Raw genomic sequence first — 27,166 nt, forward strand, 5'->3', positions numbered from 1 at the left:
TGTCTGAGTTGAGAGTGTTTTCAATGGCCGCTTTTGTCTGCCGTTCGATCGTGGTTTGAAGCCTGCAGCCCTTTTATCGACTTGCTTTACTTCAGTAAAGGTAAGAACAACTTTATAAAGCCATGTTTAAGAATGCTAGGATATCTTTGAGCTACAAATTAAGCGGTTTCCTTCTTCCAATTTGCGGGAAAGAAAGGACAATTGAAGCTAATTGAGTTCGGCCATTTGCTCATATCTTATCGATCGCAGTAATGGGTTGTTGCATTGAAACAGAGAACCGTAGTTAAGGAAACGGGAAAAAGGGGTAAGGGTGGAATTCTGGAGAATAAAGTCTAAATTACAGTAATTCTTTAAGAGCGGGTGGTTTAGATATTAAAATGGCCGCATTTGTTGGGGGTGGGACCCGGAAATCCCATTGAATTGTTGAGTCAAATACATTCGTGATCGATTGTTCTTGAGTGGTTAACACATTTCAAAGCTTTTTTAAGGATACAAAGTGTTTTAATTGATTTCTCTTGGTTTTAAGACCTTTTTAACTGACCTAAAAGAAAGACCAGTCCAGAACAGGGGGAGGGAGTCTGGGGGTGGGGGTGGGGGACACAACAAATTTTTACTGTGGGGAGTCCAAACTCTTACCCTTTAATATACCATTCTGACAGAAAAGGTGACTGTAATGTTTTCATACACCCTTCATAAACAAATATACATTAAAAACACTGCATCTCTTTTGTAAACTTTTCGCTTCGGTAACCTCTTAGAATATACCTTATTGTTACTTATTTTCGCGGGAACTTAATTTCGCGAAAATGGAACGGGCATATTTCGCGGGACGTTATTTTCGCAATTTGACCAAAAATAAGTAATTAACATAGAAATACAAAAGAAAACATTTGAAATAAATTTTCACAGGTCTTTAATTTCGCAATTTTTATTCAACAATTCAAAAAAAACTTTCGCTCGCAGAAATATCTCAAGCGCATTCAGCGCAACAATTTAATCTAAATCAGGAATGGTTTCTTTTACTATAGTGTTCTTTGCTGTGATAAACACCTTCGTAAGCTTGTTGTAGTAGCGATTTAATTCTTGTGGGACGCGTACGCTCCAAAAGAAAATATATATTTGTCAGCGCGTAGGGAATATTCACGTATTAAAAGTGAGACCAAACTCTTTGTAGTATTCACACAATATTTATGAACACACACTTTAAATATGAGAACCACCGTAAGTTTTATTCACGACAGATAAGTGAACAGACCCTTTGAACATGAAAACTTAGCTAAGTAAACACACGCTCCAAAAGTTTTATTCAGACAGACGAGATCACACTTTGAACTTCAGCAAGTTTCCCTAAAACAAGCGAACGTACACACGCTTAAAACATAAACAATTCGATCAGTTTTCCTTAGATAAGCGAGCACTCGCTTTGAACATGTAGCCTGCGAATACAGCCGCCTCTCGTTCGCTTCCCGCAATGAAGAGCGAAACACGAAGAGAGACGTCTGTGATTCACGGCCAGAAATTCCATACTGATGACGTAAATCTGTCCAGAATTCGGACAGGAGCGCTGATTGGTCAGCTAGTTAATTTACATAATGTATGCGAAATAAAACACTTCATTACACGAACGGTAAAAAACCGGATGTTATTGCGGACTAAAAGTTGACCGGGGGAAGGATCGTGAAACTACACCGAAGCTATACCTTAGAATTTCTATAATATCTATAATTCATATGTAATTGGGAAACAAAAAGAAACTGCTTTATAACAAGATGAACGACCTCAAAGATGTACAGAAAGGACGCGCCACAGCGGCCGTTAAAAATAGATCAATTTTGTCACCTAACTTTTATTGTTGACATAAAGGCAGCCGGCAAAACAAACAAGCAACAAGAATGAACAGATAACCTAAACGACCTGAACCATCCCCAACCAAAGAATAAATGCTACAGAAAAACAGAATTTTAATTTGACAAACAGCGAGGAAAGAAGAAACTAACTCAGAGGAATTGTTATGATTGTTGCGGTATCGGTATTTACAGCCCAACACCTCCGAGAGTTGCGCTCAAGTTCCAAAACAATGTCATCTAGTGATTTTGTAGCTTATTTTTCCAAATTTTACTAATGTGCAACTCGTATAGGGATTCCTAATTTTCGCGATGAAGTTGTCCGGTGTAAATGACCCCTAAATGTGTCCTTGACTGCCTTGAAAGTGTTTGTGATCAAGCAAGTAATGTGCGGCTGAAAACAAAAAATATAATTATGCAAGACGTCGCAGACGTCTCTCTTCGTATTTCGCTCTTCGTTGCGGGACGCGAATGAGAGGCGGCTGTATTCCCAGCTATTGAACATGAACCGATAAACATTTTACTATCGGAATAATATGTTTTGCTTTCAAAACCAGCTTTAACATCAGTAGAAACTTGGACTCGAACCGCATTTTCACAGCCCGCTTTGAGGCTCCCAAGACGACTCCTGATTGGACGTGGGGGCTTCTGAATATTAAGTTCCCGACCTGACTCAGGTCGGCTGAATTACACATTTTCATCGCCGCGATGTCGTCATGGGGTTTTAGGTGAGCTTATAAATGGAGGGGCGTATATCCGGGAGGGCTTATAAGCAGAATAAAAAACGAGCTATGACGTTGATCGAAATATGTTTTTTAAGTGAAAAAACAACAACATAATAAAGCAACATTTTAGTCTGTTCATTACTCTCTTATTCAGCAGAGAGAGAGGGTGGGTGGGTTGGGGCTATATCTGGGGAGGCATATAACCAGGGGGCTTATAACCGGAATTTTTACTGTATGTGACACACTTTCTGTTTACTGCTAGGATCAGCAAATTATGTCAATAGAAAATATATTCAAGTGTTGGGTGGGTACTCTAACCACTCAGCTATGAGAGACTTGTGATGACCTGGGCCATTTACTAGGTTCAGATGTATGTGACACGCATTCTGCATAGTGATAGGATCAGCAATCACAAACCACTAAAAATGTAGTACCCATAGTACACTTTTACTTGAGTTTCTCTTGCAATCACAGAAATTTATGCTCGGGAATACTCTCCTGAGTTCTCACAAGATTGACTTTGTGCAAAAATTGGTAAGAATAAGGTAAACAAGACCCCGTATTTTTAATATCAGTAAGATCGATTTCCACTCTGTTTTCCCAAATAATTTTACAGTATCACCTAGCTTTCTCATGGGAATTGAAAGACAGTTGCTTTGTCGTTATAATCCAAACAGTAAATTCATTTATCTTTGAATGGAAGCATCAGTTGACTGATTTCATTCAGTTTCTTACATGTTAATCTTTATTCGAAAATCAAAGAAATAGCATTGGTCATAAGTGACTATTAACATGGAACACTTTTGTTGTTTTACTGTAAATATCTATAAAACAGAATCAATCAGCTGTTTCCCAGTAGTGTGATTAAAAATGTGGATATACCGTATTTACTCGGTTATAAGACGCACAGTTTTTTTTAAGGAAAATCTTTTTTCTGTGGAAAGTTTATGCCAAAATTGGGGTGAGTCTTATAGCCGAGTATTTTCTCCCAACAAAATCTTATGAAAAATGAAAACACTTAATGTTGGTCATTTGAAGTGTGCAAATTGCTGTCCATGAAATTATGGCCAAATGTACTTCTTTTAATGGATTTAGAATTGGAGCTAAAAACTATAGAGGACAAAATGGACTGATAAACAAATAATTTGTTACAAAAATGGGATGTGTTAAGGGAAAGAAATGGAACTAGTGTCCATATTGCAATCTATGATACTTCACGAAACATTTGCTTAAAATTTAAATATACACTAAAAGTAAGTCAGAATAAAACTTAGATGAGGTAAACTAATAATAAAGGGAGGATCCGAGCCAGGATCCAAGCCAGGATTTTGAGCCAGGATCGATTCAAGCTAGGATCCTAACCCTATACACTGATTCAGCGTAAGCCGGAAGTTGCATGGAAACGAGGCCTAAGGGCACTCGGCGGCTCAAAATTATAAAGTTTTTATTAGCATGTGGGGCATTTTGAGTAGGTAAAAGCATTCCCTTTACAAATTAGCCACGAATCTTGCTCCTTATAAGTTCAAAAGTATAAGAATCTGAAGAAATTTAAGGTCTAGTAGGCTAGAGAAGAAATTCTTACAGCTTACCGGTAAGATTTTGTTGTCATCTTCTTTGGAATCAAATATTTTATATTCGCTCATCAGGCGAGCATAATCTAAATGTTTGCAGTTCTCTGGCTACACTCAATTTTGGATTTTGTTTATCAATAAAACGAACTACCTTATGATTCACTGAATGAAACGTTTGAAGAACAAATTTAGGTTTGAGAGCCCCTTAGGTTTTTTTAATCTGAATAAAAAGTTGCAGGTATCGACATGGAATCATAGAGAAAGTCACACGTAAACATTTCCACAAATAGTTTCATTTATCTTAATTATTTTAGTTTATTTTGACAGAGAAGCTCACGTAAACATGTACCACAGTTTGTTGTAACATTTTCCAATCATAATAATTAATCAACAACCAAAAAGCGTACAGTCAACCCCGTTAAATACAGGTATGTCAGATTTTTTTCACTGAATGTTTTTAAGGACCTGACTTCATTTTGTGAACTGGATTGAATTTGACCAGCAAGAGAAGATTTTATTGTTTACATGTAAGCTTCCCGGTCGGTATAATTTTACCGGCAATAACAACTGAGTCTGCTTTGAATAAACTGCTACATTTTGCTACTACTCTAGAGTTTGTGTGTTTAAAAAGCATCGATGACTTTAAACACTAAATAAGCTTCCGTGTATACACACAACTCACCCATTGGCATCAAAAACGACGTTGTGTACTTTATATTATAATTCTTTTGATATGAAAGTTGGCTTATTTTATTATTAACCTGTATGAATCTGCTACTCAAATACATGTACAATTCAATTTACACCTGAAACAGGTAGAATCATATATATATATATCCCAGGGGGGGGTACTCCGGGATCAAAGTGATGGGGATGATCGAATGGAGGCAAAACTCAGGACCCAAAAAAATCCCTAAGTCTCCCGACATTACCCAAAAAAATCCCTGTACCAAAAAAAACGCCCAAAAAAATCCCTAGTCAGATAACCCCTAAATTGCCAAGGCCGCTCCAAGGCACTTTAGTTTGATTTTAATACCCCCAAAAATCCCCTATTTAAATCAAGTCACCCAAAAAAATACCTGCCAAATTCTCCTACCCAAAAAAATCCCGGAATCGAAAATTTCGACCCCAAAAAAATCCTTCGCACATCCCCGTCACTTGGATCCCAGAGTACCCCCCCTGGGATATATATATATAACAGAATCAGTAGACTGTCTTTAATGATGTATGCGTGATGTTTACGCGAGTTTCTCCATTAATACTAGAAAGTTTTTATTGAGATCGAAAACCAAGGGCTTTTTTCCCACAGAAAAATCTGTTTCTTAAAAGGTGTTCTGGGTTTCAAAATTCAAAATTGGTTGTAAACTACCTGAGAGAACGGATGAAATTCAGCCTATGCTGGCGAGGGAATATTAAAGTTGACAGCAAAATCTTACTGCTAAGCTGTTAGAATTTCACCTGTTGCCTGGTAGGCATTAAAATTTCTGCTCTTTATACTTTTGCACTGATAGGGATCAAGATTCGTGGCTAATTTGTAATGCTTGTAAAAACTTTATAGTTTTTAACCGACGAGGGCCCTGCCTTAGGCCTTGTTTCCATGCAACTTCCAGCTTACGCTGAATCGGTGTATTATAAAAGCTTAACCGCAAGCAGCCCAAGCTAAAGTAGGCTAACTGGAGTGCTAGTTTGGCTAACCAAATGCTATGTAGGCTATCTGGAGTGAGCCGGAGTGCTAGTTAGGCTAACAGGATCCTGGCTCGAAAAAAATAAATTTACTTAAAATTGCAATTTAACTTGAAAACAAGCTGTATGACCAGACTGGCCAATCAATGACAATCAAAATTAGAAGTCAATTGAAAATCGTTAGTAAATGGACATTGATTGCTGTCATATTATGATCAATTGTTTTGTTTTTGATTGATATCTGTTGTCATGGTAAAAGGTCATAAAATTTTCCTTTGATTTAAAATGCTAATCAATAAACTAATTGGCGTTTACTGCCATAAATTACAGCTGTAATAGTGATTATCAGCCGGCAATCTTATTGATTGGTCAGGCCAGGATTTATGTTCTTGGAGACCCTCACTGACTCTTATGCACAATCATTGCTGGCCAAATAATCAACCAATCAATCAAACAATCAAACATCATAATCAATCAATCAATCAAACTTGCTTATCAATAGATTCCTGTTGTTTGTTGGGCCCATGCTCTTGACAGCTTGAATTCTTATTTAGTCTTGGCCAAAGTTCTTAAAGTCCAAAGGGTGATGATCATCAAGATAAAAGGTTACAGAAATTTTTGTAATGATCAACCATCTAGGAAATTTGCTTTGATCTTTTAAGAAATTTTCGTAACTAATGCAATAAGAAAATGTGTGGAGATCACTTAGGAGAATTTGTATGTGAATATTAATTATTTTAAGGGAAAGCTAGGTCTCAATGGTTACGGTAGTCTGCATTCAAGCCAAGTGGCCCACCAGGCCTGCAGACTGAATCCCATTTATGTAGCATGCATGAAGTGACTAGGAGTATTGTCTCTCCCCCCCCCCCCCCCCCAATGGAATTTTAGGCCATCACAGGGTAACTCCAACATTGATTTCACTGGTTCTGATACCAATTTATACACCTGGGTGAAGAGAGGCACTATGAGAATAAAGTGACTTTCCTAAGATCACAATACAGTGCCCCAGCCTGAGGTCTTGATCCCAGACTGCTTGATCTGGAGTCAAGACACTAACTGTTGCACACTAACTGTTGGGTAAAGAAAATGACAACAGCATTTACGAAATGTTTCTTGATGAGGGAAGAATTCATAACAGTAGTAAATGAGTGGGGTGGGACAGGAGGGTGGAAACCTGGGAGAAAGGAGGCGATGCAATAGAAATGGGACATAGAGAAGAAAAACACTACAGAAAGGGGCAGGAACTAGGAGTAAAAGGGACAGGATCAGCTGACCCTCTGCCCCCTCCCCCCCCCCCCCCCCCCAAAAAAAACAAAACAAAAAAAAACAAAACAAAAACAACAACAACAACTGAGAGTGAGGTTGTTTTTTAATTGATTAGCAATCAATAACATCTGAATGAGTAATCATGGTTGACATAATTTTATGAGTAATTAATGTCAATATGGTACAATGATCTAGCTCTTAGCATGCACCTATTGCAGTTTTTTGATGCTAGATAATTATATTCATCTAGGTCTCTACATTCATTGCAGGGCTATCATGGTAGATAATAAGATGAATATTTTGTCTCGTCTTTGTCATTGATTACCTGTAGGCACATAGATATGATGATTACTATTAACATTTATTTATTTCTTTGTTTGTTCCCCTTTTTTATTTATCACTTAATTTGTGTGCAGTTTCTTTGTTTTGTTGTGTTTCTGGAGCAAGATACTTACTCTTACAGTGCCTACCCCTACCCAGGTGTATAAATGGCTACAAGTGTAAGGTAACCCTACAATGGACTAGCACACCATCCAGGGGGAAGAAGAAGTACTCTTGTTCACCTTATGTTACTGCCCAGTTGTAATTGCACATAGCAAATGGCCTGTAATAAAATCTGTACCAAAAAGACATATTGAGTTCAACCAATAAGAAAAATGTCATGTTGATGATTTAAGATGATCATTCCCTAGTATTGCAACGCGCATCCTTACTGCGCAGAATTTTACCAAAATTAGCGCGCCCACAACAAAAAGGCGGCTTTTTTCTATGTGGCTTGGCTTGAAAAGAGATAAATCATCATTTTCTCATAAATGAGTTCAGTGACCTATCATTTTTTTTCTCTTAGGGACCGTTCATTTTTTATGGGGTAGGAGGGGCTGGTGGGATTTGATAGATAGTCACTGTTATATATAATGCACCCCCCCTTCTTCATCGAAAATTTTTGCCTGGCCCCCCCTCAAAATCAATTTTTTTTTATGACCCCCCCCCCAAAAAAAAAAAAAAAAAAAAAAACAAAAACAACAATAATCAAGTGAAATTAAAATTTATCGAGCCTTGTGAATAAAGAATTTATCAGTGTACAAAAAACACATCCCAAATAGCTGGCATTGCCTCCACTGTTTATTGTGGATGTCGTCTGTTAGTATGGGTTGTCTGCACTTGTAACCAATAAGCTGTTGGGTTGAGTTAATGGCATTTGTTACATACTGGTAACAAAGTAGGGGGGTTCGGGGCATTCTCCCCCGGGAAAAATTGAATTTTGAGAACCTCAGGAATGTTATTTTGGGCATTCTGGCAATTTTTTTTTACTCTTACAGAAGCCTCTTTACAACACTTAAAAAAGTACAATTATATTTAGTGACCCCCCCTTACAGACCATATTTTTTTGGCTGGCCCCCCCTTTAAAGCCAAATTTTTTCGGATGACCCCCCCCCCATCTCATAAAAAATGAACCGTCCCTTAGTTCGAAAGTAGCGATCAAATTCTTTCTATAAAATGAATACAGATCAATTTCTACGGTGGAATAAGACATTATCACCGAAAACGTGCCAGTACTCGCAAAGGAAATATAGGGAATTATATGGTAAATACAAGGTCTTCCTGCTGCTAAAAGAATACGGTGATTCCCCTTTTTTATTTCAAAATTGAACTTCCCTTAAAGCCAGCCGCACACTAGAGCAACTAGCTGAGCTATTCACCTCACGTGCCTGTTTGCTTAGCCATTTATTCACTGCACATTTTGCCGCAGACAGTGAGGAAAGTGCTTAGCAAGTTTGATTCGGAAGCCACCATGTTGAAGCACGTGAGCATTCTGCGTGTTTTTATTGGTCAGTTGATACATCTGGCTGAGCAAGTTTCTCATGTCGCCCGCACACATTGAGGATCTTGCCTCGCGAGGCAAAAAATATCAAACACGATAGATATTTTCCTCAAGGCCTCGCAAGGCAAAATTCTCACGAAAATCGGTCCACACACGAGAGAAATCTGCTGAGCAAACGGCACGCGAGGCAGTTAGCTCAGCTAGATGCTCTAGTGTGTGGTAGGCTTAAGGTAAACAACCAACTGGCAAAGTTTGGTTGGAAATCTATAAGCAGTTCTATTTCTAGAAAATTACCTTAACTCTTTTTGTAGAACATTGTCATGTGAGCCACGTGACTATTAGGGTGATTATAGTGGAGCTCCCAGCGGCCCAAAGCCCCATACCCATAGAAAATTAACAGACCCATGGTTTTGGTTTTTCATGGTCATCATGGCTAGCGGCATGGTTCAAGGGCACGTGCGCCATAGCAACAACCACGATGGCACCCCAACATTGGCACCCATACTCCAGAATTAGGTTTAAGGTTATGGTTAAGGTCAGCTTACATCTTTGATATTGGACATCCATGTCATGGTCAATTGACAGCTGTCAAAACAAGGTATCTGCTGACCAGTATCACATGACCTTATTGCCGGCTCATATATAGAATTGATCGAGGTAAAATATTTTTTAAGTTTACCGCTGACCAAGTAATGGTTTACATTGGATTGCGGGCTCAAGTGCTATAATTTTTTTCTGTTATGGGTCACTAAATTCGGATTTTCGAAGAGGGCGAAATAACCAGGGAGCTCTGCTTTTAGGCGTGGCTAAATCTATTTATATTACTGTTTAATCCCGATAACTCGAACCTTCATGGGAAATCGAAAGATGTTCGAGTTGTGGGGTTTTTTGAGTTATCGAGGGTAAAATAATTAATGGGAAAATGGCCTGGAGGGGAATCGAAAGAGGTTTGAGTTAGCGGGAGGTTTGAGTTATTCAGCATTTGAGTTATCAGGATTCATCTGTATACTCTATATAACTGTAGTTCAAACAGATCAAGGTCAATGAAATTTAGAAATATGCTTAGAGTAAACAGATTATTCGAGTATGGTGTAATTTGATCCAGGGGGTACTCCCTATATTGGTCTATACAGGGAGGCTCCGCCTTAAAGGGGTACCTTTTTCAGGCTTCAGGTATATAGATGGGTAGGGAATTTAAAAGTTAAGGTATATGAAAGGGTAGGGAAATATGTCATTAAGATATTTAAAAAGACCTTTAAATTCAATATTTCGAACAGACACAACTTATGGCTGTATTTATGGCTTATGGCTTATGGCATAATTTACTAAGCGCTGCATAAAAATGACAAGAAAACTTCCAGTTTTAAGTATATGTCATGTCGTGTTGTTATGTGAAAGGGGTGCCTTTTTCAAATAAAAGGTATACAAAAGGGGTGCCTTTTCTGTCAAAATGGTATATAAAAGGGTAAGGGGTTGGATCTTGGGCGGGGCCTCTCCGTATAAAACTTTTTGAACACCCCCCAGGAATTTGATATAATACTGCTTTCTCTTCTGCATTGCCTCCTTTCTAATTAACATGGAAATTAGCCCTCAGTGATGAGTAATAAATTTTTTAACGCCTTTACAGTGGTTGGAAAAAGACCGTGCAAAAAACACAGCTCATAGGTTCAAATGTTCTTTTTGTAAGGAGCGTTTTAATACATTCTTGCGAGGCTATCAAACTATGCTACACGTGATAAAATGTCAGCCATACTAGATGAGAAACGAGTCTGGGGATAATTTTAATTGAGAAGAGCAATAAAAGAAGATCCCTGTGGAAAAATATTGGAAGGAAATCAGTACAGATTAACAAAAACTACAGTCGTTAATCCATAATAATTATGAGCGCGACTTCACTTCATTGTGGACCAGCGGCACCCGGGTGCTTGCTTTTTCTTTCGGGTGACTGGATATGTTTTCTCATTTTTTTTTAAGCTACCAGGGAGCACCATAAAACATCAAACTTTTAAACATTTTCCCTTGCCTTGAAGGGGGGCGACCTCCCTACCTGACCCCTACCCCAGCATTGCCGCTGCTCACATCAGGTGACCAAAGCCCAACTTTGGCTGACTTTCTGATAAGCTATATCACCCCTTCCAAACACGTAACTTGTGTACTGTGCATTATTCACGTGTTAAATAGACTTTTTGCTTCACCACATTGGAGCATGTACCACGAGCGTATTCAGATCCATTCATCTTCCATATGAGCATCAATCATTGAAATACATGTCCATTTTCCAACAAATGCAATAACTTTCTTGTTTTAAAGGTGTATGGACGTCCCTGTCAGACGTGCTGAAAAGAACAAAGTACATGAACAGTTTAAGCTAAACTGACAAGATGGCGAAACAAAAGAAATCATCATCCAAGACAGATTCCTCAAAGCAGAAAACGTCTACGGGAAAACAAAAGAAATCATCGACTAAAACAGATTCCTCTCAACAGAAAACGTATAAGGGGAAACAAAACAAATCCTCGACAAAAACAGATTCCTCTAAACAGAAAACGTATACAGGCCGAAAACAAAACAAATCATCGGCCAAAACAGATTCCTCTCAACAGAAAACGTATAAGGGGAAACAAAACAAATCAACGACTAAAACAGATTCTTCGCAACAGCAAACGTATAAATGCAAGGATTGTGGCAAGTGCTTCCCTTACGTTGCAAATCTTAACCGACATGCAAGGCTGCATACAGGAGAGAAGCCTTTCAAATGCAAGAAGTGTGGCAAGTGTTTTAATCGAAAAGAATCGTTAAAGGAACACAAAAGCATTCACACGGGAAAGAAACCTTTTAAATGCGACCAGTGTGACAAGTGCTTTAGACTGCCTGGATCGTTAAGGGAACACAAAAGAATACATACAGGAGAGAGGCCCTTTGAATGCAAACAATGTGGCAAGTGCTTCAGACTGTCAAGTTCGTTAAGAGATCACAAAAGAACACACACGGGCGAGAAGCCTTATGAATGTGACCAGTGTGGCAAGTGCTTTAATCGGTCAGGTATTTTAAAAGAACATAAAAGAACACACACAAACGAGAAACCTTTTGAATGTAATCAGTGTGGCAAGTGTTTTTCTCGTCAAGATAATTTGAAACAGCATCATATGAGACTGCATACAGGAGAAAAGCCATTTCATTGTGACCGGTGTGACAAGTGTTTTAATGACTCAGGGGCTTTAAAGACACATAAAAGAACACATACAGGCGAAAAGCCTTTCGAATGTAACCATTGTGGCACGTGGTTTAGGCACAGAAACACCTTAACGCAACATATCAGAACACACACAGGAGAGAGGCCTTTTGCATGTAACCATTGTGGCAAGTGTTTTAATCGCGCTGAGTATTTAAAGCTACACAAAAAAACGCACACCGGAGAGAAGCGTTTTAAATGCGAGCAGTGTGACAAATGTTTTCTTCAACAAGGGCATTTGAATCGCCACAAACGCGTTCACACAGACGAAAAGCCTTATAAGTGTAACCAGTGTGGCACGTGTTTTAAGCATTCAGAAACTCTAACGCAACACAGAAAAACACACACAGGAGAGAAGCCGTTTGAGTGCAACCAGTGTGGCAAGTGTTTTAGTCGAGCAGCAGGTTTAAATATACATAAAACAACTCACACAGGAGAGAAGCCTTTTCAGTGCAACCAGTGTAAAAAGTGGTTTAGTCGGGCAGAAGGTTTGAAGCAACACCAAGCGTCCCATACCGGGGAAAAGCCTTTTGAATGCAACCAATGTGGCAAGTGTTATACTCGAGCAAGATCCTTAATTGAACATAGACGAACACACACAGGCGAGACGCCTTTTGAATGCAAACAGTGTGGCAAGCGTTTTAGGCGGACAGGAACATTAAAGGAACATGAAAGAACACACACAGGAAAGAAGCCTTATAAATGCAAACGCCGCGGGTGTGGCAAGTGTTTTGCTCAACGGGGACAATTAAGGCGCCATGAGATAATTCACACAGGAGAAAAGCCTTTTGAATGTGACCAGTGTGGCAAATGTTTTAATCATTCAGGAACTTTGAAGAAACATAAAATCACACACTTAAGTGAGAAGCCTTTTCAATGCAACCAGTGTGGCAAATGTTTTAGTCAAGTAGGAAATTTACGAAGTCATAAAAGAACACACACAGGCGAAAAGCCGTTTAAATGCAATCAGTGTGACCGTTGTTTTAGTCACTCAGGGGCTCTTAACAGTCATAAGAGAACACACACAGGAGAGAAGCCTTTTGAATGCAGCGAATGTGGCAAGTGCTTCGGTCAATCATGGGCTCTTGTGCAACATAAAAGAACGCACACAGGCGAAAAGCCTTTTAAATGCAAGAAGTGTGGCAAGTACTTCACTCGGTCTGGAATTCTTAAGCGACATGAGAAAATACACACACAAAAGAATTCTTTTAAATGTAACCATTGTGGCAAATGTTTTAAACGCGTAGGATACTTGAAACTTCATAAAAGGATACACTTAAACGAAAAGCCGTTTAAATGCAACCAGTGTGACCTGTGTTTTAAGCACTCAGGGGCTCTAAAGCTTCACAAAAGAACACACACAGGAGAAAAGCCTTTTGAATGCAGCGAATGTGGCAAGTGCTTCACTCGAGCTGGAAGTCTTACGCGACATGCGAAGATACATTCAAAACAGAAGTCTTTCAAATGTAACCAGTGTGGCAACTGTTTTAGTCGCGTAGGATATTTAAAAGGCCATAAAAGAACACACACGGGCGAAAAGCCATTTAAATGCATCCAGTGTGACCTGTGCTTTAGTCACTCAGGGGCTCTAAAGCTCCACAACAGAACACACGCAGGAGAAAAGCCATTTGAATGCAATGAATGTGGCAAGTCCTTCACTCGGGCTGGAATTCTTAAGCGACATGCTAAAATACATACAAAAACGTCTTTCAAATGTAACCAGTGTGGCAACTGTTTTAGTCGCGGAGGATATTTAAAAAGCCACAAAAGAACGCACACAGGCGAAAAGCCATTTAAATGCAACCAGTGTGACCTGTGTTTTAGTCACTCAGGGGCTCTAAAGCTTCACAAAAGAACACACACAGGAAAGAAGCCTTTTGAATGCAGCGAATGTGGCAAGTGCTTCAGTCGGGATGGAAGTCTTAAGCGACATGAGAAAATACATTCAAAGAAGAAGTCTTTCAAATGTAACCAGTGTGGCAACTGTTTTAGTCGCGGAGGATATTTAAAAAGCCATAAAAGAACACACACAGGCGAAAAGCCATTTAAATGCAACCAGTGTGACCTGTGTTTTAGTCACTCAGGGGCTCTAAAGCTTCACGGAAGAACGCACGTTGTAGTCGTGAAGCAAGAACCTATTGACGATGACAACTGCGTCAGCATCTCTTATTTTTTGAGCGACATCAACAACATTAAACAAGAAGAAAGCGTTATGTGGTGAGTATTTTAGCTGGAGACAGAAACTTTGCAGTAACCTGTATACAGCATCGGCGTTTTCAAGTTTCTTTTCTTGTCTTGAAGCGAGACTTTTTTGAAGGTGTATATACTAGTTATGCAACGCTTTCGAGTGGTTTACTGTGGAATATCCCACGAGTCACTTCTATTTTCTCGGTATACACACGAGCCTTTAGGCGAGTGTGTATACGAAGAAAATACAAGTGGGATATTCCATAGTATACCACGAGAAAGTATTGTGTAACTATTTTATACCATGCCATAGAAAATACGCTTACTAAATTTCATCGACAATAAGATCGCAGCGCACGATGGGAAGGTTGGGTTGAATACCATCGAATATACAACGGCTTTCTTGTATTCTGATTGGCTGTATTTTCTATGGCATGGTAAAAAAACCGATACACCATACAAGTAGTTATTTGCTTATACTGTCACTATACAATGCTTAGCACACTTACCTATCAAAGCGCAACATATGGCTCAACTAAGGGCCTGGTTACATGGCGGATTTCAGCCTGGTCCGCCGTGCTGGAATTTTGTTGCTATCATACGGCAAATTTCAGGCCGGGTTGAACACTTTTAAAACTGAATAATTATCGTGACCGCCATTTTATTTCGTTGAAAACCACCACTGCGCATCCATAAGCTCACTTTCAGCCCGGACTGAAATTAAAACGTGATTGCATGAGCTTTTTCAGCCAGTTTGCCCGGGCTGAGATTTTCGGTTGGAATTTTAGCCCGGGCTGTAATTCGGCTCGGGATGAAACTTTCTTTATTTAATCGCAGACGTGTTTTTAAGAAGATTTGTTTTGGAAGCCGAGCTGAAATCTCAGCCCGGGCTGAAATTCACCATATAATCAGGCCCTAAAGGTCAACACACACTTGATCTCTGCAACATTTCTCCCCGTGTGACATGTTGCATTTTCATAAAAATCTTTATCGCTGCGATTATTCCCACGAATTCAAACTGGTTTAAATTCTTGCGACCGATTGCAGCGACAAAGTGAGGGAAAGCAGCGTCCTCGCAGTTTGTGTACACCTCTGCGACAAGTCGCTGCGTCAAAAAGTTAATTAACTAATGAGAGAAAGTCATATATCGAATTGAAAACTAGTTCACATTTTACACATTTGATGCACATCGCTGTGTGTGCACCAAACAAGCGTCTTGTCGCAGAGACTTGTTTTGGAAGCAGTGCACACGGAGCAACTTGTCGCCTAGTGTGTTCCGCCCTTAAACTATTCGTTAAAGGGGCTATGTCACGCAATTTTAGGCGGCTTTGGCACTGACCAAATGGTCATAAAATTAACTGAAATATCACAATAACGGCTTAAAACTGTAAAAAAACTCAAAAGAAACACAGAAAGGCCACAAAGGGGCATGGATAGGCAAAATTCGAGAAGATTAAAATGGATTGCGTTCAGGTAAACTGAAAAACATTGGCCCAATTTGTATAATAGTGTCATTTACAATGCTCAAAAATCATCCTTGTTTGTAATGTGGCCGTGATTTTTGCCAATAAAAGACGTTTGCTCTGCCAATTTGAAGTTTAGAGCTCTTAATTAACCAAAATAAATAGAATCACCAAAAATACCGTGACCTTGCCCCTTTAATGCATTTAAAAATAGTTTCATTTTATCACATTTGAAAACTCGCCGAGGGAGAAAAGAAAATACTAAAAAAATATATATAGTGCATGCTTCAGGTCCAGAGAGGTTATTTTGGATTCCCGAGCTGTTTTTCTAGACCTCAAAAGTGTGTTTATTTTTTTGATTACTTCGCCTTTCACCTTTCTGCATCGAGGCAGTTCTGCTAAACGAAGGTTTAGACAATGACTACAGAATTGATAGAAACATTGACACTAAAAAATTAAATGTAGGTGAAAATAGCATTTAGCCTTAGAAGTAATCGAATTGTCACGCCAACGTGACTCGTATATATTGTATACACATTTTGTATGGGGTTTTACTAGTAACTACGAGTGAAACTCTTTACAATGCAAAGAGTGTTTTCACTTACGTGACCTGCGGCCATATTAGTTTACTCAAACAAAAGATTATTTTTGCATAAAAATAGAAGTTTATTCCCGGAGGAATGGCTTGGTACACCAACATGGCCGCCATTCCTTTGTTTTGGAACACCAACATGGCTGCCGGGACGTCAAATGAAAACGCTCTATACACGATTATTGTATGGACAAAGTCAAAAGTTTTAGTTGTTTTTCCGTAAGCAGTGATAATTTAATTACAAAAGGAAACTAAAAGAATAGCAAGACAAAACCAAAGAGAAAAAAAAAACTAACAAAAAAAATATATAAAATAAGAATTAGCTTGCAAGAGATGCTAAATATTTTTATATACCCTTTTTAGGTGGTTTAAAAAAATACCGTAGAATTCCGGTTATAAGCCCTGGGCTTATACAACTTCGTAAGGGGTTTTGGGTGGGCTTATAAGCGGAGGGGCTTATATCCGGGAGGGCTTATAAGCGGAATGAAAAAAACGTTTCAAATCGACCCACGGGAGTGTTGATGGAAATACGTTTTAAAGTTAAAAACACATAATAAAGCAACATTTAGCCCTATTCAGTACTGTCATCTGGTAGAGGGGGGCTTATATCCGGGGGGGGGGGGGCTTATAACCGGATGTATTTTTTTGTTTCCAGGATGATGGGCCTATAACCGGGGGGGCTTATAACCGGAATTCTACGGTATATTGTTAATGTTTTAGTTGTAATGAAAATATTAATTTGTTAAAGTGATAAACAAAAACAGAAAAAAAAAAACCAGAAGGAGTACTAATTGACGAGGTCTGTTGACGAAACTAGTATTGTAGTCGCGTATGTAAAGGAGTGAAAAGAAATTCAAATAGGTTTTTTTTTTGCCTTCCAACATGATAGTGATAATCCCCGCCTATACATTTGGGGTATTTTTTAATATTTTTTTATTTTGTGTGAGAAAGCAATTGATAATAACATAGCTGAATAAAACATTTTTTTTTCTTTTCATTAATTTTTTTAAATATACATACAAACATTTAGATCATTTTACCTTTCAGGTAATTCTTTTGTATCAATTTCGTCATTTTAGAGTAGTTTTTATCTAGTTTTCATATTATAGCGTATTTTGTACTAAATTTTGGAATTTTAGATTGTTAGTTTTTTACCATAATTTTTAGTTCTTAATTGTATTTTATATTAGAGGGCCACTGGTTTTTCAGTTTTTTACTGTTATGTGTTCACCCTCTATAAATAAAGTTGATTATTATAATTAAATCAAATGGAAAATTTGTCAGGGTTCCAAAGGGGATGGGGGTTTTTTGGAAGGGGGACGAGAACTTCCTCCGTGGAGCTTGGATCCAGATTCCAACCGTTTTACTTCTTGGGGCCAGCTATTATCAATAAGTAAAGCCCTGAAAATATTTTCCACAGATAGCCCTGTTTATCTGGAGCACTAGAACCCTGGAGCCCAGCTTTTTGGGGTTGAAAGCCTTGCGCCCTTTTAAGCCCTTTGGAATCCTGATTTAGAAATGCGAAAATTATTTGACGACATAGCTCAAAGCGACTTCGTATCCAACGGGCGTTTTATTGTGCATGAAGTTTCATTGAAAGAAGTATTAGTTTATATAAAGTTAATAATATTTGCTGAGATAATAAAATAATATATACGTTTTTTTAGTTTGTATTTCATGTGTCCATGTTTGATGTTTTGGATGACCATAGTTAGTCTCCTCTACTAACTATGGGATGACGCTAGTTACCGCTAGGTCGTTGACATCCCGGTGAAGGGATGGGGTTTGAGGCTAGATTTAAAAATATGTTATATGGTAAGACTCCGCCCCAAGGTTCCATTTTTTGGCAAGAAAGGCAACCCTTTCATATACGTTAGCCTGCGAATACAGCCGCCTCTCTTTCGCTCTTCGTTGCGGGACGTGAATGAGAGGCGGCTGTATTCGCAGGCTACATATACCTCGATAGAAAATTTTTCTAATTTTTTTGTCATTTTTATACACGAAATCGCGAAATCACTCCGCCTTTATATTTTTCCAGCCTAATATTCTTTAATTATTTTCACGTCCTAATTATATATTTTGTTGAAAGTTTTTAGCTCGATAGCATCCTTCGTAAAGCTCTTTCAAGTTTTAATGAGTATACACGCCACGCGATATCAAGATGACCTTATAGCAAAATCCGAACAGTTGAGATACTAAAGTTGAACAACAAAGCTAACGCAAGTATCCATCCTTTTTGCTATGAATAGTCTTGACGAAACACTAAATACCAAATTATTGTCACTCATTTTAACCTTTTTAACGATCTTTTAGTTTGCCACATTTCTTTTCCAATCAACCTGCTCAGCCCCCCGAGGATCTATATAAAAGCTTGTGTTGCAAACCGAAATATCTGGCAAATTTGTTTCAAATATTTTACAGTCAACTCTCTCTAAGACGGACACCGTCGGGACCGGCCCCAACTGTCCGTCTTATAGAGGTGTCCGCCTTATAGAGAGTCAAGGTAACGTGACACCAGAAATTTTGAGACGATAAAACTAAAAGGCTATGCAAAACGAATACACGTCTGTTTTAGTCGCTTACGTTAGCAAAACCTATAAAGTGGAACAAAAATAATATCATCAGAGATTCGACTTGTTTGTTAATAACAAACGGTGATACTGTTAGTAGAAAACTAAATCTACAAGTTTAAGCAGAGAAGTAATGCGTTTTAGCGGGTTGTTTTTGGTAAATTTGGTATTCTAAAGGCGCTGACCTGCTATGCTATATGTCGATAACAAGTTTTGAAGTATTATTCACGAAAAAATAACTTTTAGTGCCTGTCCGTTGGCGGTTTCAAAGTGTCCGTTGTCCGTCTTAGAGAGGTGTCCGTCTTACAGAGAGTTTTCTTACAGTAAAATGACTGAAAAACGGCAGGGACCATAACCAGGTGTCCGTCTTATGGAGGTGTCCGTCTTATAGAGGTGTCCGTTAAGAGAGAGTTGACTGTGTTAGAATCCGTCTGTCGGCTATTTAACGCTGAATTCGCGCAGAAGCTAATGCATTATCATTATTATGAATTGTTGTGGTTCAGTTACAAGACATTTTTTGGGCAAAATCCTGATTCCGTTCTTAAGCAAGTCCAGCCCTTGGTCCTTACGACCACTGGGATTCAGACCAGAGATCGGACTGGGTTCTAGTGTTTTCAATATGGCCGCCGTGCAGTCGTGGTTCTCTTCTCGAATGGGTTTCTTTAGTGAAAAGGTAAGAAATACAAACCTAAATGGAGCGAGTTTAAGGACTAACTGTTCAGAAGCAAACAATGTAGGCTAATTTGAATCTGAACAGCTTTCCAACTGTTTTTGCTTGATATACCTTGATAACCAACTGCGTGTCAACCGTCTTGCTTGCGTTTTCACTCTAGAAATCTTATTTTAAGAACAATTTCTCAAAACAAATCGCGAATTAAGGACCTTAATTCTTAAATAAAAAACGGTCATCTTAAATTAAGTGATCGTTTTTTTTTATTTAAGAATTAAGGTCCTTAATTCGCGATTTGTTTTAAGAATTAAATTGTTCTTAAATTAAGATTTCTAGTTTAAGAGTGTTTTTGTTGTTTTATTGGAAAAGCGCCTTTTTGATTGGTAGGATATCCATAGGATTAATGAATATAGATTCAGAATGTCGAAGATGTTCTATGCTAGTCCGAACGTGACAAAATATCAAGTGGGATAATGTTTTATTTTAAGATATATTTTTATACATCATCCTTTTTATATTTATGTCAAGTTGTCATTTATTTATGTCAAAAAACATTATCTTATGTCATTCTGTTTTTTGCTATATCAAATGATGTTTTCATTAAAACAAATAATCCCTGTTTCATACATAACGTGATTGATCTTGATGTCAAGTGGTCACACATTTTTAGACATCAAGAACGTTTATTACATGACGTAAGTAATTTTTTCATGTCAAGTTGTCGCACATTTTTATATATCAAGAAAGGAGAGATAATCTTTTGATCAGCAAATATCGCGGTCAGGCAGGAGTCTGGGTATGACCAGTTGGGCACGAACAAAATGGCGGCCAATAATCGGTTCGAACGTAGGTTGTTTAGCCCCTGGTCGATTTCCCCAACGATGTCGATTAGCCCCCAACCCGAAGTCGATTCAGGGCCGTAACCAGACCTTTTCCATGGACGTGGCAAGATTTTGCTAGTGGGTTCTAAGGGCATGCCCTGCAGAAATCTAGAAGGCATGAATCTCTTTCAGAGAAAAATCAATCTTGTTCAACTGGGGATTATTTTGCCAACAAAATATATTTTATTTTAAGTTTGGGTAAAAATTTAGACGACGCGTGAGTGCCTCGTCTTGCCTCTTGCTAGTTACGGCCCTGCGATTAGCCCCCCAGTTTGTCTTCAAAACTGTCGTTCAATTTGCAAGTATCTAATCGAAATCGAACTTCATCGAATGTATGCTAGTCCGAACGTGACAAAATATCAAGTGGGATAATGTTTTATTTTAAGATATATTTTTATACATCATCCTTTTTATATTTATGTCAAGTTGTCATTTATTTATGTCAAAAAACATTTTCCTTCATCATTGTGTTTTTTGCTATATCAAATGATGTTTTCATTAAAACAAAAAACACTGTTTCATACATAACGTGATTGATCTTGATGTCAAGTTGTCGCACATTTTTACACATCAAGAACGTTTCTTACATGACGTAAGTAATTTTTTCATGTCAAGTTGTTGCACATTTTTATATATCAAGAAAGGAGAGATAATCTTTTGATCAGCAAATATCGCGGTCAGGCAGGAGTCTGGGTATGACCAGTTGAGCACGAACAAAATGGCGGCCAGTAATCGGTTCGAATATACCGGGTAGGTCGTTTATTATAAGCCCCCAAGACATTAAGCGCCGGGTCGATTAGCCGCCAACTGAAGTTGTTTAGCCCCCAACCCGAAGTCGATTAGCCCCCGAATAAAATTTGTCTACAAACTAAGTAAACTATCGAATACTACAAAGAAATCAATTCTATATTTCGTTTAGCATACGAATGTTAACAAGGCTTGAGTATTCAATTCAAACAATTGATACCGAGAACGAACCTCATTGAATGATAACAAACAAGTAGCCTACTTTTTGTCGAGTTGAGTTGAAAGTGTAAATAGATAACAAATCTAGAAGCGAAAACTAGAAGCAAACTTCAGTTTAACTGCTTTCACAAATATTGTGTGGTTTTGTGTATTCAATCAAATACCGAAACCGAACCTTATTGAATGTTTACAACCAAGTACCGGTAGCCTAGCTTTCGTCGAGTTGATGTGAATGTAAATAGAGAACTATAAGCGAAAACTAGAAGCGAAACTTTAAAACGAAATATAGAATTGATTTCTTTGTAGTATTTGATAGTTTACTTAGTTTGTAGACAAATTTTATTCGGGGGCTAATCGACTTCGGGTTGGGGGCTAAACAACTTCAGTTGGCGGCTAATCGACCCGGCGCTTAATGTCTTGGGGGCTTATAATAAACGACCTACCCAGTATATTCGAACCGATTACTGGCCGCCATTTTGTTCGTGCCCAACTGGTCATACCCAGACTCCTGCCTGACCGCGATATTTGCTGATCAAAAGATTATCTCTCCTTTCTTGATATATAAAAATGTGCAACAACTTGACATGAAAAAATTACTTACGTCATGTAAGAAACGTTCTTGATGTGTAAAAATGTGCGACAACTTGACATCAAGATCAATCACGTTATGTATGAAACAGTGTTTTTTGTTTTAATGAAAACATCATTTGATATAGCAAAAAACACAATGATAAAGGAAAATGTTTTTTGACATAAATAAATGACAACTTGACATAAATATAAAAAGGATGATGTATAAAAATATATATCTTAAAATAAAACATTATCCCACTTGATATTTTGTCACGTTCGGACTAGCATAATGTTCTGACGACTTTCAAATAATGCTCAAGAGTGTGAAATTGACAGAGGTGTTGTCGCTAAAAGAGAAGTTAAATCTGGCTAAAATATTACATGAAAACAAAGACATAGGTAAACGTTTAGATAGATAAACATAAGATAAACTTTATTAATGTGTCAAAGGCCACATAGCCTGGGAAAATCCCATACTAATTTGGGGACACAATTAATAGGTATTAAAAAAATATGTAAAAAGGGAATTTAAATACTATATTTATGAAAAAATATTTAAGATATTATTGTTTGGAGCTGCCAAGGCCAGAAAAGCCAGCTGGGCTTATTGATGAGCCGGCTTAGTGTTTTCTTAGCTACATCCTTGGGTGGTTGACACTTGCAAAATGCAGAGTGCAGACTAAGAGGCGGGATAGATTTTATACACAAAGGTTTAGGATTGAAGTTACAGCATTGTACAAAAACACCACTGGCGTTTTTCACGAAGAATTTCAAAATGTATTTCCATGAGCTATGATATTCTTCCGAAATTTTTTTTAGACATGAAATGCGCTGCGTCGTGAAGATGGATTCCAAGTGAGGCATTTTTAAACCACTGTTTTCAATTTCGTTTATTATAGCCATTCTTTTCACCTTGTCGCGACCGTTCCAAACAAAATCATACAAAATTTTATGACATTGCCTATCGCTTGAAGCAAGCAAGATTATTTTTCTTTTTGAAGATCTTGTTAGAGCTTGTTCACTAAACATCGACAGTCCCCTGCCGGTTCGCTGGCACCGTTTTTCTCAGTTAGACCAAAAATTCAAAAGCCTGGTTAATTTTCTTTCGACAGATCACCTAAGTAGAAGTCCAATCCTGAATTCCGAAAACAAATGCGTACAAAACACGATGAAATTCGCTTTCATTCATGGAGACCAAACTTACACATCTTTTAGCCCGCGCGTGTGCGTGGCGTGATCTGACGTCACTTTCATGGTCTATACTCTCATCGACCATAACTTTGAAACAATCGGCGCGCGAGAATTCTCTCGGTTATGGTATAAAAGATATTCCTTTGGTCTTTGCCAGGTAGATGCGTCTACAGGGCATTTGGTGTAATTTGATACACTTCTCTCTCCTACTAGTTGACATGAAATTAATCTTCATTCTTTTTACTACTATATGCCATTGCATGCAACAACAGATAATAATAATTTATCATTCGATGCATTTTTTCTTCCTTTTATTGGCCAAGAGCCCACCACGTGATATGCAAATAACTGCCTACAAGTAGTGGTCTGTTCATGCCCATAAAGTCTGACAGTGATTTTCCTGCAAATAATATTCTGCTCATGCATAGTTGTGTCCACTTCCGAAAAAAAATGGCAGCTTGTTTCCCAGAGATGGATTTGTCTACAAGGCCCAAAAAACAGAGAAAATACAAGGCAGTGGAAATTCCTTGTATTGTATTTCGGCAATATCTGAAAGAAAGAGGATTGGATGAAGACCAGCTCGTATAAACCATAGTTAATAGCGGGAAATGGTTAGGAAGCTCGGCAAACATCAAAGGAGCAAACAAAGAGGCCAAGACATGACCGTGCACATCTTTTTTTCACTCATACACTATGCATGAATTATGTAATCGCAATGTTTCTATTGGTTAGTTGCATGAGCGCATGTCACCACCTATTGTATTTTGTCAGGTTTTGTGCAGGGTCAACCCCCAAAATAGCAAATAGAAATATACAACAAAAAACTTTGTCAAACCAGAACAAATTATGGAATCTTTAATATTAGATATCAGGGCGCTAAAATCTGGAATGCTGTCAGTGATAACATTAAGCTTCTGTCACTTAAACAATTTAAGAAAAAGTACAAATCAAGCATTATTGCAAGCTGTTAACGGAACATTTTATTTATAACTCTAGTTTTCAATTCCTCTCTTCTGCCAGTTAATTTGTCCATATACTTTATTTTCCACCTTTTTTCACTAACTTTTTTAAGTAAACTTAGATTATGTTTGTGTGTTGTTGTAGTTGTTATCTAAATCTTTAGTACACCTGACCCTTTTATAAATTGTTGTAATAAACACTTAGTATGGCTGCCTAATCTTATTAGCCAATGGTGGTTATTTTGGGCAGCCATGCACTTTAATTTATTTTTATTCTTATCTGTATTGTAAATTTAATTTAATTAATGGGTGCGAATAAAGTTTTCGTTGTTGTTGTTGTTAGGCTCCCCAACCATTTCCCCTTTAATTATGTATTAACGAAGGCGAAGTTGTGCTTTCGTCTGCATTAATTCAGCGACAAAAAGTGTGGTTCCTACGCAGTTCCCGGAGGTACTTGTGCAAAACAAATTCAGTGATCGAATAATAAAACAATTATTGAACTCGGTTTTCGCAAAATATCGTGATTTGTCTCGCAGATCAATTATTTGCCGAAGCCGAATGGCAAATAATTGATCTGCTGATCCACTGACAAATCTCGATATTTTGCTCAATCTTCAGTCCAATAATTGTTAAATATTTCAACACCTTACAGGGACTGAAGAATCCATGCTAAAAAGGCAGTTCGTTGGTAAAATGTTTCCTTTGTAAAGAGCGTTTCAATACGTCTTTGCAAGCCTATCAATCTATACTACACGTAATAAAATTTCAGTGTTCCAGATAAGAGACGAGTCTCGGGAAATTTGTAATTTTTCTAAAGCAAATTAAGGAGTTTCCAATGGCAAAATATTGGAAAAAATCATTATAGGTCAAGAATAAAGAATTGCAAACGTTTATATTTTTTATTTCATTTTTATGAGGACGACTTCACTTGACTGTGCTCCAGCGGCGCACAGTTCTCTGAGGCGATTTGCTTTTGCTTTAGGGCAACTGGGTATAATTTTTTCAGTTTTTTCCAAATGGCTACCAGAACGACCCAGAAGCATATTTTCCTCTCCCCAAGGAGGGGCGATCTGTCCTCCCGACTCTCTCCTCAGCACGGCCGCTGTCCACCCCAGGTGGGCAACGCCCACTTCTCGGTAGCTTTCTGGGAAATTATGTCACCCCTTCTAAAAACGTAACTTGAACACTGGACATTATTCACTGTTATTGCCCCTTTTGAAAATATGCAAACTCTGAAGTTATTTATTATTATTATTTATGTTTCCCGAGAGGTCGGGTGAGGTGATTGACTGCAGCAAAAAGCGTAAATCGTTGGTTGAGGTTTAAATTTCAGAGTTCGCATGTTTTTGAAAATCGAAAAAAACAAACTTTACATTTTTAGCTTCACCAAGTGGTAGCGTATTCAGATCCCTTCATTTTCCATATGAACATCGACCATAGAAGTGCATGTCCATTTTTTAAAATTCGATTACTTTCTTCTTTTTAAAGGTTTAAAGAAGTCATTGTCACACGTGTTGCAAATACCAAGGCAAAGGAACAGTTTTCAAACTGACAATATGGACAATATGGAGGAACATTCATCGTACAAAACAGATTCCTTTGATGAGAAAACGTTTAAATGCAAGGACTGTGGCAAGTGTTTTAATCACGCAAGCAATCTTAAGCGACATGCGAGGTTGCATACAGGAGAGAAGCCTTTTAAATGCAAGCAGTGTGGCAAGTGTTTTAATCGCGCAGAAACGTTAAAGGAACACAAAAGAACTCACACGGGAGAGAAGCCTTTTCAATGCAACCAGTGTGGCAAGTGTTTTAGACAGGCAGGAACGTTAAGGGAACATAAAAGAACACACACAGGAGAGAAGCCTTTTGAATGTAACCAGTGTGGCAAGTGTTTTAGACTGGCAAGAACGTTAAGGGAACATAAAAGAACACACACAGGAGAGAAGCCTTTTGAATGTAACCAGTGTGGCAAGTGTTTTAATCGGGCTGGAAATTTAAAGCAACACAAACGAACGCACACGGGCGAGGAGCGTTTTGCATGCAACCAGTGTGGAAAGTGTTTTAATCAGGCAGGAAGTCTAAGACACCATACGAGATTGCATACAGGAGAGAAGCCATTTCATTGTAACCAGTGTGACAAGTGTTTTAATTATTCAGGGATTTAAAAAAGCATAATAGAACGCACACAGGCGAAAAGCCTTTTAAATGTAACCATTGTCGCAAGTGTTTTAGTCGCAGAGAAACCTTAAAGCAACATAACATAACACACACAGGGGAGAAGCCTTTTGAATGTGATCAGTGTGGCAAGTGTTTTAATCAGGCAGGACATTTAAAGCGGCATAAAAGAACACACACAGGAGAAAAGCCTTTTGAATGTAACCAGTGTGGCAAGTGTTTTAATCGGGCTGGAAATTTAAAGACACACAAACGAAGGCACACGGGCGAGAAGCGCTTTCAATGCAACCAGTGTCGCAAGTCTTTTAAAAATGAAGCAATGCTAAACGGTCACAAAAGGGCACACAACGTTATGAAGCAAGAAACAATCGAGGATCACAATTGCGTCAACATCTCTTATCTTTTGAGTGACATTAAAAACATCAAACAAGAATAAAGTGTAGCAGGAGCTTTTGCGGGGATTTAGCTCTATGGCTGAGCGGGAAGTGCCTTGCTACCTTCCGGGATCTGTTATATCAAGTGGACCAAAACGTCGTCAAGGAACATGGTGTTTAATGGAGAACTTAACTCTCTCGCTTACAGGCAGAACTCAAAGTTATTATGAAAAGGACAATTGTCATAAACGAGTTGTAGCCAATAGCGTTTCGACAACTCAGTTTGACTTACGTAAGCTATACATGCAAACAGAGAAAATTCTAAGGATATTACTTTTCACGCCCTTAAAACCTACCTATAGCTCATTTCTTATTTGAAGGGTTTGTTCTAAGAGCAGGTGTAAAACACCTATACAACTAGC

General features: G+C 38.2%; 1 pseudogene across 1 annotated transcript; it reads left to right on the forward strand.

Annotated features, from left to right (window-relative positions):
• Positions 1–27,105, forward strand: LOC144658014 (uncharacterized; annotated as a pseudogene). The gene is made up of 4 exons (XR_013571637.1): positions 1–100; positions 11,222–14,360; positions 25,113–25,186; positions 25,684–27,105. The product of XR_013571637.1 is annotated as an uncharacterized LOC144658014 (transcript).
• Positions 27,106–27,166: the final 61 nt, after the last annotated feature.

The sequence above is a fragment of the Oculina patagonica genome, chromosome 6, assembly GCF_052425735.1.
Source record: "Oculina patagonica isolate OP01 chromosome 6, crgOcupat, whole genome shotgun sequence".
Lineage (NCBI taxonomy): Eukaryota > Metazoa > Cnidaria > Anthozoa > Scleractinia > Oculinidae > Oculina > Oculina patagonica.